The sequence below is a fragment of the Perognathus longimembris genome, chromosome 12 (genome assembly GCF_023159225.1).
Source record: "Perognathus longimembris pacificus isolate PPM17 chromosome 12, ASM2315922v1, whole genome shotgun sequence".
NCBI lineage: Eukaryota > Metazoa > Chordata > Mammalia > Rodentia > Heteromyidae > Perognathus > Perognathus longimembris.
In genome coordinates, this window is record NC_063172.1 from 28,323,997 (window position 1) to 28,337,194 (window position 13,198).

The 13,198-nt window shown below is 38.3% G+C and overlaps 1 long non-coding RNA gene across 2 annotated transcripts; it reads right to left on the reverse strand.

Moving 5' to 3' along the window:
- Positions 1-453: 453 nt before the first annotated feature.
- Positions 454-6,009, reverse strand: LOC125360430. Of its 2 annotated transcripts, none has more exons than XR_007212738.1 (3): positions 5,954-6,009; positions 4,899-4,975; positions 454-590 (listed from the first exon to the last, which is right to left on the reverse strand). It is a non-coding gene; the product is annotated as an uncharacterized LOC125360430 (long non-coding RNA). The 2 variants fall into 2 exon arrangements; XR_007212739.1 differs by lacking the exon at positions 454-590 and adding an exon at positions 4,683-4,818.
- Between the last annotated feature and the right edge of the window lie 7,189 nt (positions 6,010-13,198).

Genomic DNA, 13,198 nt, shown 5'->3' on the forward strand with positions numbered 1-13,198 from the left:
ATCCTTCCTCTCACTTATACCTTTAAACATGGGCTTTGGTAGGAACACTCAAACCATAGTTGTTGTGCCCTCCTGCTCATAGCAGTTTTCCATTCACACTTAGCTTGGGACTTCTTGAGCAGGACCTTGGAGCAGATTTTGTTTCAACAGAATGTTTCTCTTTTAATTCTGTCCCCCCCCCAAAAAAATAAAACAATTGGAGGGCTGGGGGATTATGGCCTAGTGGCAAGAGTGCTTGCCTCATATACATGAAGCCCTGGGTTTAACTCCCCACCCCCACATATACAGACAAAGGCCAGAAGTGGCGATGTGGCTCAAGTGGCAGAGTGCTAGCCTTGAGCAAAAAAGCAGCCAGGGACAGTGCTCAGGCCCTGAGTCCAAGCCCCAGGACTGGCCAAAAAAAAATTGGAAGAATTCAACGGTAGAAGTATTTACAAAGATAATACTCAAACTTTAGCCTTGGAGAGGCCAGGGCTAAAGAGAATCACAAATAAGATAATCAGAATTGAAATAACCATGATAGGAGAAAAACCAAGACTACAAACTTCCAGATTCTGTTGCAACCTCAGAATGTTTCTCTTTTATTTCTCCTTTAAAAGAAAGAACAATTAGAAGAGTTCAGCAGTAGAAGTAGTTATTGTTTGAGTTAGAGAACTCTATCATCAGAAAAACTTGCTTTCACTGAATAAACAGTTAGGCCCTATGGATTGTAAAGTCCAGGTTCTACGATGGTTTCAAGAATTTTTCCCTTCTTTACTGATGCAGTGTTATAAAGAAGAAAACTGTCTTTGAGTGCAATACTCCATAATAGAATTAGCAAGACCTCATTTCAACCAGACCTTACTAAAAGTACAAATAAAACTCAAATACAATCTCAATACTTTATCAAGACCAAATCCATCTCAACACATGAAGCCTTCAAAATATATGTAAAAAGTAGAATTAAATAAATGTACATGGATACAAGTCAGAATACAAAGGCTTTTGTTCCTACCACCCACTCTCTCTGATGCCCATTTAGAACAGCTAGAAATCTTTGACCTCATGAATCAAAAATCATTTTTCTTTCAGAATTTGTTCAGGTAGAAGCTAGATTAAGATAGACTAGTAAGTAGTTGTGTTGCAAGAAATATTAAATTTTAAAACAGACATCAAAAGTTTCATTGTAAAATTAAAACGTTAAAGGGTTCAAGGTAAAGAAGAAAAGTTACAAAGATGATACTTAGACTTACTCATTGATTTTTATTATTTTAATTAAAAATAAGAGTTTGCTAACAAATACCAGTATTTATTTTTATGCTAATCATTAGGACATTTTTGGAATTTCTAACTAATAGCATCATATAGATGAAGTCAGTTCCTTAGATTTTGGATCCCATATGGAGAGAAAATTTAGATGCTAAAATAGATCATATGTTATTCAAGTTTATGATGCTCCAGATTCAATGCTTTAGATTGATAATATCTGCAAACACAGCTGAAGGTAAGTTAAGGCAGTTGAGTCTAGGTAAGGAAAAGGTTAGAATGTGAAGGTGGAAGGCATTATAATACATAGATGGCACAGTTTGGCTCTGGCTTGAACTGCTGCTTTGACACTTATGAACTTAAGCAAGTTATTTTACCCTTGTGTGACTGTATGTGTATGTATGTGTTTTTTTATATAAAATAAGGCTAAGGAAAACCACCTCAGTCTGGTTTTATATGTAAAACATTTGGCACACAGCCTGGAAAATAATGTCTACTTAATGAAAATAATCTATAATATAATGCTAAAATAAAAATTATAGCATGATTGGCACATTTCTGATTTTAAGTGGTTAAGCTGTAGACTAGGAAGACTGAAAGATAAGAATAATTATTATTCACAGACCTTACTGTGAGCCAAATACTGTCAGATGCATCATTCTACATGGGGTCATTAGCTCTCTTCTATAAAGAAATGAAGGATCAGAGGTCAAGAAGGGCCAGTGACTCAGTAACCCTGTGTCTTTGCCACTTTGCTTCCAAGGGTTGTGATGTGGCCAAATTCAACTGTAAATAAAACGGAAATGTTTTAAACAATGTCACTAACTTCCTAACTTCTGTATCTTTGCTGTCAGATGTCCTGGAATTCCTGTTTGAATCTCCTCCCATATAGGCATCTTCCTCTCTGCAGCCGCACATTTTACTGCCAACCTGCTGGGTGCTTCCAGAGCTCTCCTTTACTTTAGTAAAATGTGTTTTCATGTTGATGACAGCAATAAAAGAGGAGGAATTGCTTTTTGTTTCAGTAGGATTTGTAGACCTTTCACAATGAGATTAATTTATATTCCTGGGTTGGCATCTTGGGTCTTTGAGACCCTGGTTGAAAGCATCCACTACATTGAATGAAATCAAGACAGAAGACTCCACCACTCTCCATCCCCTGTGATATCACAACCTTTCTGGTTTAGAGACACTTCAGTTCCCTCAGTCAGTTGTCACAAAACATAGAGGGACTTTTCAACATTAGAGGAATGGATGAAAACTTCAAAGAAAAGTCAGGAAGATTTAGAAGAGTTACTCACTAAAATGATAACATCATGCTTTCAAGAAGTCACTTTGTTCATTTTGGATAAAGCAATATAAATGAGCAAAATATCATGCTCATTTTAAGTCACAAAAGTATGTGCAGTAAGAATTGTTATTGTCACTTATTATCATACACTTAAAAAACAATTTAATGCTATATATATATAAACATCCATATATATTATAAACAAATCAGGAATATCTTTCTCATTCTCACACACATATACTTACATACACACATATGCACCTACACACATACACAGAGTACTTTAACTTTCTTAAAGATCAAAGATCCTTTGAGTCCAGGAAAAATTATGTCAGGGTTCCTCTAAAAATAATATGCCACAAAGTATTTGTTTGGTGTTTTTAAAACACAGCTAAAACAAAAACACCAAAAAGAAGCTCAATTAAAAATATCATTCATTAGGGAACTATATTTCTAAAATAGAATATCACTGCATACCCATTACAGTGGCTATAATTTTTTAAATATGGACAATACTAAGTGTTGACAAGGATACAGAACAACTGATTCTTTGTATATTGTTGATGAAAATGCAAAATAGTACAACCACTCTGGGAAATAATTTAGAGTTCCTTCTAAAGTTCAACATATAATTACCACATAATCCTTCTTCAATGTCACTCTTTTAACCAAGAGACATAAAAGTACATGTTCACATACAAAATGAGTAAGTGCTTCATAATACCCAAACTAGAAATGACCAAATGTCCAACAATGAGTAGGTAAATACATTTTGGTTTATCCATACAAGGGAATACTACTAAGTAAATGTGTGCATATGTGTGTCTGTGTGTGTGTGTGTATGTGTGACAGAAATTAACTGAACAGGTTCACACAAACATGCACCTCTGATGTTAACAAAGGCAAATACACAATTCACTGCAGGGAAAGAGATTAGCTTTCTTCACAAATAATGCTGCAACAATCAGAAATCTACAACAGAAAAAGAGAGAGGAGGAGGAAGAGGAGGGGGAGAGGGAGAGGGAGGGAAAGGGATGGGGGGAGATGAGAGAAGGGAGGAGAGGGGAAGAGAGGGGATGGGAAGGAAAAGAACAGAGAGGAGGGGCTGGGAATATGGCCTAGTGGCAAGAGCGCCTGCCTTATATACATGAAGCCCTGGGTTCGATTCCCCAGCACCACATATATAGAAAACAGCCAGAAGTGGCGCTGTGGCTCAAGTGGCAGAGTGCTAGCCTTGAGCAAAAAGAAGCCAGGGACAGTGCTCATGCCCTGAGTCCAAGGCCCTGGACTGGCCAAAAAAAAAAAAAGAACAGAGAGGAGAGGAGAGGAGAGAGAGGAAAGCAGAAGGAAATTCAAATGGAGAGGAGAGAGAATTTTAACAAAGAGGAGAGGGGAGAAGGAGGGAGGGAAGGAGAGGAGGGGAAGAGGAGGGAGGGAAGAGAACTTCAAACTAGTAGCACACAGCAGTGATCACAGCACTTGGGAGACTGAGGCAGGAGGATCAAGAGTTTGAGGTCAGGCTGGGGATATGGCCTAGTGGCAAGAGCGCTTGCCTTGTATATATACATGAAGCCCTGGGTTCAATTCCCCAGCACCACATATATAGAAAATGGCCAGAAGTGGCACTGTGGCTCAAGTGGCAGAGTGCTAGCCTTGAGCAAAAAGAAGCCAAGGACAGTGCTCAGGCCCTGAGTCCAAGCCCCAGGAATGGCCAAAAAAAAAAAAAAAAAGAGTTTGAGGTCAGCCTATGCTACATAGTAAGGTCAAGGTCAGGATACAGTATGAGACCTTGTTTCAAACAGAGAAGGGTGAGAGAGAGAGATTGAGAGAGAGAAAAGAGAGAGAGACCAAGAACCTCTATCAAACCATAGGCTTAAACAGGAAACTACACAAGTGTAAAATAAAAAACACAGGAAGATCATGGTGCAGGCTAGTTAACAAAATCAATGGCTAGAGTAATGGTTGGAGTAGGAGTGCCTGCTTGGCAAGTACAAAGCCGAGAGAGAGAGAGAGAGAGAGAGAGAGAGAGAGAGAGAGACAGAGAGAGAGGGGGAGAGAGAGAGAGAGACAGAGACAGAGACAGAGACAGAGACAGAGAGACAGAGAGACAGAGAGAGACAGAAAGGGGGGAAGGGAGGGAGGGAGGAAGAAGGAAGAAAGAGAGGGAGGGAGAGATGGAGGCAGAGAGATCTCACATTTCTTTGGCTATCTCGTACCTGGTACACCTAGGTGGACAGAATGCTGGGATGTATACTTTTTATACCAAAAAGACATGTGCTAGGCTGAATATCAGAAATTCTATTAATACTTTAGAGAAAAATATATTGGAAACCCTTCCAGACTCATTCAAGGCCATACTTACATTTGTTTCTTCAAAGATTCTCAGTCTCTATCTTCTTGGTAAGTCTGAACAATAAATCTGATTCATCTACAAAAAATCTAAAACGCATCACATTCATGAATTGATTGGCATTTATTCAATAATTGTAAGTGCTTTATTTTTACAGAAAATTGTGGTAGGTTTTAAATGTCTAAGACAAAAAGGGGAAAAACCTCATTATTAACAATACATAAAAAGCCTGTAAATTTTTAAAACTTTTTTTCTATAAAAGTGGTCAATGCAGTAAGCATTTACATTTTGGCTTATAAAATATTAGATTGTTGATTTATAAACCCTTTATGTGGACACATTTCATAGAGTTGAAGATATTATTTGAATTTTAATTGCCTCTTTCAAATGGATATATCTGTCCCTGAATTGAGTAAATATTTAGCAAAAGACAATATTTCATTTATTCTCAGAATTAACCCATAATTGGATTAACCAAGTCTTGTTTCTTTTCTTCCTTTAAGCCTTCTCTCATTTCATCCCTAACTAAATCTATTAACTAGGGTTCTTTATAAACATAAATAAAATTTACTTTTTTTCTAATAAAAAGTACTTCCTACTATTTCTGGACTCCAATGTATTCATAATATTATGGGCTCAGAATGTGTTTGTCAGTAAATTTTATTTATCCACATTACCCATACTTAGTAGGATTAGTAATTGCCCAAATGCTATTGTTATTTTTTAATACACTTACTTTATTCATTGTTCTTCTATCCAACAGATCTTTATCCATTACCTGCAGAGATAGCAATTGCATTTGTTTCCCTTCCCAAGTGGGACCTTACTTGTAGTCCAGCAATGTCTCTTTTGTTCTCATCCTTCCAGGACAAGCACTGGCTATATCTGGTATTCAAATCACTATGCAATAAACACCTCTTCAAGAATACATGAAAGAATGAATTTGACCCTTCCCAAGCCCAAATCCATTGGCATTTTGTTTTTCTAAAGACAGGACTACAATGGATGGTAGCGTTGAAAATTCTCCTGACATTCTAGACTCCCTGATCCTGATGTTATTTACTTACCCTTCTGGAAAGGCCCTGGAGATGTTTCCTCAAACAGCACAATGTCCTAACCCAAGGATTTGCCCTTCTTTATTTTGACAATCACTTTTCTTCCCGGTCCTCTGACCCTCAATTTATTCAACAGAACAATCTATGCTTCTTTGTCAGCAGCTAAGAGTTAATTTTTCTTTCCAAAGTTTGACCTTCAATCTGTTGTCTGTCCCTAGCCTCTCCTCTGCTTAACATCATTTACCTCATTTATTGCCACTTGTGTGCATGAAGTACAGATACTTAGGATTACAAAGTCACAAAAGCAAGGGGACTTATTAAAAATTGCTTAGCTAGATCCTTTGAATGAATATGTTCCTGCTACTTTTTAATTGTACAAGCCTGAAGCTCACCAACAGTATCAGCCTGATTGGAAAAAAAAATACCAATGTTTAACCAATAAGTAAGGCATGAAGTGTGTTAAAGTGAATCTTGTCAAAAGATCAGAACAACCAGAAAATAATGAGGTTTGTTTATATTTTCTATCAAGTCACTGAAATATCAAAATATTTAAGGAATGCTTGACGATTTCATGGCTAAGAGTGGGAACTCTTTCCAAAAAATATGTACCTGTTGAGAACAATTGTCCCCAAGAAAACTAGAATGCTGAAATTCTGCTTTGAGGTTGAGGAAATCTTTTTATGAGGCCCTAGGAAAACTACCAAAGACTCACATTGTTTTTAATTCCTTCCAGATGTCTGTTTTGCTAGAAGGAGGGAAAATAAAATAAGTTTTCTTTTAAGTATGTGTGTGCATATGTAAACACACACAAATTCTTATTGTATTTTAAACCCTCAATGAATTCCAAATGTTCACTGTTAATTCTGGAGTACTCAGGGCTTAAACACAAGCCAAGAAGGGACACAGTTTTCTGACCTTTCCACTCCAAGATTGCTTTTGGAATGGTGTTACACATTACTTCTCAATTGTAAACGAGTGTACTTTGAAACTGGGAGCTCCCGGCTGCCTTTACCTGTCCCCTGCTTCTAGGCATTGCACATCTCCCACAGGTTAAGGAGGCTTGGTAAGACTTAGGAAAACTTACACTCTGATTCTGATTCTCTCCATCTCTCTCTCCCCTTTTTCTCCCTCCCTCTACTGCCTTTACTGTCTTCTTGTTCTTTGTGTCCCTAGTTCTGGGGTTTGAATTTGAATTCTACTTACTAGGAAGGTGCTCTTCCACATAAGCATGACTCCAGTCCTCCTTGATTTAGCTATGTTTTAGGCTGAGTCTCAAGCTATGTCTTAATATCTATGAGACATAGACCTATGTCTCAAGCCAGGCACCAGTACCCACTAGGTACTCAGGAGGCAGAGATCTGAGGATCATGGTTCTAAGCCAGTCTGGGCAGAAAAGTCCCTGTGAGACTCTTATCACCCATTAGACACCAAAAAACCAGAAGTGGTACGATAGCTCAAAGTGGTAGAGCACTAGCCTTGAGCAAAAGAGCTCAGGGACAGAGCCCAGGCCCTGTGTTCAGGCCCCACAACTGACAAACCATGTAGCTAGGATTACAAGTGTGGACTACTATACCTGACTTATTGGAATGAGGTCCTACTAACTTTTTGCCTGAGGCTGGCCTTGAACTATGAGCCCACTAATCTGTTTCCCAAATAGTTGGGATTACAGGCATGTGCCACTATACTCAGACTTCTTTTGTTGTTGTACCATAAGTATCTCTTTACAGAAATGATTCCTAAATCTAAATAAAATTTTAAATTGTAAACCCAATAGTAATTTTTAAAAGTTCCCGATCCTTGACATCAATTTAAGGTCTTTTAGCTTTACTTACTATATGTAAGGATACAACATAGTGGGGCTAGGAATGGTGGTATACCTATAAAATCACAACAAACTACTCAGGAGTCAGAAGCAGGAAGATTCAAGTGTCAGGCTGGTCCAGGCAAAGTCAGAGGACTCTACCTAAATAAATAAAACAAAACAAAAAAGAAGATTGTTGGTGTGGTTCAAGTGGTATAGTGCTTTTCCAATAAATGCAAGACCCTGAGTTCAATCATCATCAACACACACACACACACACACACACACACACACACATACACACACAATTATACAATATAGTGAAAAATATCATTGACTGCAGACTTAAAGATTATGAAGTTAAAATTATACCTTTAGGTTTCTTGCTATACTTCCTTTTCTTTTTCTTATTGAAATATCATGAGCTTCTGAAAATAATTGCTAATAACTGCAAGGCCTTGGGAGGTATCTCTATTAATTAAATTAGGCCAAATCAAAGAAATTTTATCATGGATACTTTGTACTCAGAAAAAGAAGAGCAAAGTTGATAGGGGGGAAAAATTAAACTTTCAAGTCAAGACACTTGAGAGTGAGAAAAATGATTACTTGAGCCCAAGAGATAGAGACCAGCTTGAGCAATACCATGAGACACTATTTAAAAAGAAAAACAAGTTTAAGTTTTCAAACTATTACTCAATTGGAATTTTTTAATTAAATTTTATTGACAAGGTGTTGTCCTCAATTAGAATTTTTAAATCCCAGAAATCCCAACATAAGTAACAAGGCCTGGAAGTCAAGTGGTTATAAAATGTGATGGATAGTTCCTACTATCAAGAGCTGCAGATAAGGTTACATGCAGACACATGCTGACAGTCAAAAGTGTTGGAGTTTGTGGGTTTTTCATTTATCTGAGCTGATTAAAGCACTACCACAGATAGCCTCTGGTTCTTCACAACGTGAAGAATCATTGCAGACAAGTGGACAATTGGTTCCAGGGAAGATCTTATCCTGGTGGCCTCTCTGCAGGTGATGAATGGAAACATCTGCTGGATCTCAGATTTGGGCAAGGGAGTACCTTATTTGCCGTCTCCAACAACTTTATAGATCTATTCAACTGTCAAAGAGAGAGTAAAGAGGCAGAGGAAATGATGTCATTTGGGGGAATTTCCCTCATTGACATATAGTGTAGAAACAATTACCCATAACTGAGAACTATCAAAATTCTAGAGAACAAGCAAGCAGAATATATATGTTTAAAAACTCCAAGGATGAGCATATATGAAAAAAGAATTTACTATGTGAAAAGAAAACCTCCATGTCCTTAGTAGGAGGAATGTGAAGAGTATAAAGAAACTAAACTTTAACTGTAAAATGTTACCTTGTAGGCAGGGAAGCAAAAGTGACTCTGGTGATAACCAAATCAGTAATTTGTAGCATGAACATTAGTTGCCCCCCCCACCCCCCCCAGGGAGACTTCTTCACTTTTCCATGAAGATTTAGGACTCACAGTAGAGATTTCTCAAAACAATTCACCTTTATTAACTCTTCACTGTACTGTACTATCAACTGTAATTATTGTCTGTCATTGCCCCTAGACCGTGATATTAAGGAGGAACCATTACTTATCCATTACTGTAGTCTGGGTCTAATATGTCCCCCCAATGGCCCATGCTTATTAAGGCTTTGTCCCCAGAGCCATGTCACTATTCAGAGGTCATAGAATGTTTAGTACATGTGGCCTATTGCAAAGTGGTCATGGATGGAGTGTCAGGAACTATAACACTGTCTTTTTTCCTTTGGGTTATGACAGGCCCAAAGTGACAAGGTTAATTGACCATAAAATGAAACTTCTTAAACTTTGAGCCAAAGTAACTTGTCCCTCCTTTTAAGTTTATCACTATAAGTATTTTGTTATAACAATGAACAACTGATTACCATAACCATTTTTATCCTCAACTCTCATGATAATCTCTGATTAGTGAGCCCTTATTGGGTACTTCATGAATACATGAGTTGGAAAGCCAAAGTCTATTTGGCTTTCTTGTTTTTCAAATCATAATGCAAAAAAAAGTTAATGACCACAGAATATGGGTCTGTACTCTGAGACATGGGTAGAAATAATAGGTATATAAATGAAAAATCATTTTTAAAGAAAAACAAGACTAACGAGTAGAGGGATGAACATAGTACCAAGGTAAAAGCAACTACGTCATAACACCATGAGAGAAAATGATAAAACAGAATGTTCCTTTTCTAAGGTCATTCTAGAGGTTAGCAGAATAGTTAAGAAAACCAACATTTTAACTGCCTTTTGTCATATTTACCAGTTTACTTCTCATTTCATTAAGTTTTCCTCTTCTATTTTTCTTTCCTATTTGTCACTATTTTGGATTTGCCAATGACATGCTGACATAATAGTGTTAGTTGTTGTAACAGAGAAACCTTAAATTTCAGTGGCTCTGTAAAAGAGGTTACTCAATAAACTCTATGAGATTGAAGAAGTCCCTCTACATTTTCAAGGACCCAGGGTCGTTTCCTGTTACAACCACACCCATCTCTAGTGGACTGCCCTCGGTTCATCTGGCAAAAAATGGACTGAATAGAGATTGGGACAGCAAGGATTTATGGAACAGACCCATAAGCGGAGAACATCATTCAGGTCATGTCCCATTAGTCAGTCTCAGAGCCACAATTGGCAGTGTGGGAAAGTGGGCAGTGGAGTCTAGCTATGGCAATTATGGAATATCTAGCCTGTGGCTTTAAATAACACCAGGTTATTCTAGCAACAGATAATCAGGATCTACAGCATTATATGCAGCCCTCCCCTTACTTTCCACTTTACTTTTGCTCTAATCTGATGGAATTGAGATTTACTATGTCCAATTAGTAACCTAAAGTCACTTATTGCTCAATGACAAGATTGGGCCCATGGATTGCAAAGCCCTCTACTCTATGCTATAGTCTTCAACTAAAATTACGCTGAAGTGAGATGATACCCTGACAGAATTGTGATTTCACATACTTGACCCCATGATTGCACATCATCAATGCAGAGAAACTTGAACCTCTAGCTTTGTGTGTGTTGATCCTGAGGTTGAACTCAGGGCATGAGCACTGTCCCTGACCTTTACTGCTCAAGGCTGGTGCTCTGCCACTTAAGATCCACTTTTGGCTTTATGGGTAGTTAACTAGACAGTCCTGCAGACTGTCCTGCGTGGGCAGGCTCTAAACTGCCTGAGGCTCTCAGCCTCCTGAGTAGCTAGAATCATAGCTGTAAGCCACCAACACCTGGTGAACCTTTCAGTTTTAAAAGATTTTTATTTTATTTTTTTGAGTGCTCCATTCTGTCCACATTTTAATTTTTTAATTAAATTTTATTGACAAGGTGATGTACAGGGGGGTACAGTTATGTAATAAGGTAGTGAGTACATTTCTTGTCTTGTTACACCCCCCTCATTTTTCTTTACCTTCGCAAGTTCAGATAAGCATATATACAATATCCAGTGTACCAAAATCATACACAGTACGCCAAAGGAAATTCACCTAGTACATTAAGCATAACAACAACAATAAAATCCTCCTGTTTCCATCTCTTGGAGTTCATTTTGCTTAGCCTCATCTTATATAATCATATATACATAGTTGTTCAGCTATTGTGATCCTGATAGGTCTATACTAGACCTATTTTTATGTTTATTTAGTAATTGTTTGGTTTTAGAGACATAATGTAAAGTCGCTGACCAAAACGTGGAAATACCATTTGAAAAGAAGTTTGTCATTTTACAGACATGACCTGTACTGTTCTCCCCCCCCACCCCCAACCACATATCAGGGAGACCATGTGCCTTTAAAGGATGTTTTTAAAAGTTTCATTATTTTTATAGCTGGGCAATGGTGGCCTGCAATCTTAGTTACTCAGGAGGCTGCGATCTGAGGATCACAGTTCAAAGCCAGCCCGGGCAGGAAAGTCCATGAGACACTTATCTCCAATTAACCCCTAGAAAACTGGAAGTGGCACTGTGGCTCACATGGTAAGAGCACTAGCCTTGAGCTGAAGAGCTCAGGGACAGTGCCTAGGCCAGAGTTCAAGCCCTATGACCTACAAAAAAAGTTTCATTATTTTTATTATTCTTTGAACAGTGGAGCAATCCATCAGATATATCCACTTACCAAAAAAAATTCCTACATGTGTATGCAAAGGATGGTGCTAAGAAATATATCTATACACACACCTGCATGCAATTGCCTCAACTAGAGTTAAGTGTCCTGATGATCAGTATTTTATTGCTGTGGATATTAAGGTACAGAGAGGTCAGTCAACTATATGAGCTAAGAGCTGAGAAGGGAAGAAAATAAAACAAGTCAGGCAGCTAGTCAGTTCCCAGTAGTTTCCCCAGAGTTCAAGTCCATAGGTTCTATTTATTGCTTTGTTTTTGCCATGGGTGAGTCCTTATCCTTCATAAATACTCTTTTACTTGGGGCTTTTGTGCCAAACCATATTCTAGCTTTCTTGCAGTGTCATTACACCACTATCATGACACGATTTGTAAAACTTACCAATGCCTATTGTTTTAATCGGTTTTTACATGCCTTCCTACTTAAAAAGAAGCAAAACCCTGAAGTGTATCTGTTTCCCAAAGCAAATTTCTAATTTATGTAGAGAAATTCCTTAACTTTCTCACAAAAGGAACCTAGATATATAGTTTAGACATGATAGAAACATCAGTTTCCTTTTCGTTTTTCAAAATCGTTAGCCGGTACCTTCTATCAAATTCCTAATGCCTACTACAAAAGGGGAAACAATTAAAAAATAGCTTTTGTAATATTAGTCATTTTAAGTGAGTCACTCCCTGAAAGAATTTACTTGGAAGTAAAAGCAAGTTGACTTTAACATCTCAGAAATAAGTAAAAACTCGATCCAGATCCATTTGTTCATCCATTTAGCCTACTGTGATTCAGTGCTGAGGTGGAAACTGGGAGGAGTAGGGATATAAAATGGAAAGGGGGAGGGGGATAAACGCTGAAAATGTACTAGCCATTGGAAGTTCTGGGCATATACTATCTAGCCAGCTGTCATTACAGCTCCCACCCCACCCCCACCCCCCCAAAAAATAAGGGAGGGATGTGTGGTCCAGACAGTGCATCCAGCATGTGTTACTGGAACACTGAATCTTCTAGAGAACCTGAGGCTGAATTTCCGAGGTTCTTTTTGTCAGGGGTGCTCACGTTGGACACCCCCCCCCCCGCCCTCCCAGCAGGTGCACAGTCAAGAGGTGTTGGTAAGATCAAGGTGGAGTTTACACAACAGAGATAATGGGAGATAATGGAAGGGTTGCACGCGTTGCACTACAAACTCGACGGCTTTTGCAGGTGGATTCGGCAGGTGGCCCAAGCACATTTAAAATTAGGGCGGATACTTGGCACTGGGCGCCTCTCCTCCTTCCACCCGGCCCGGG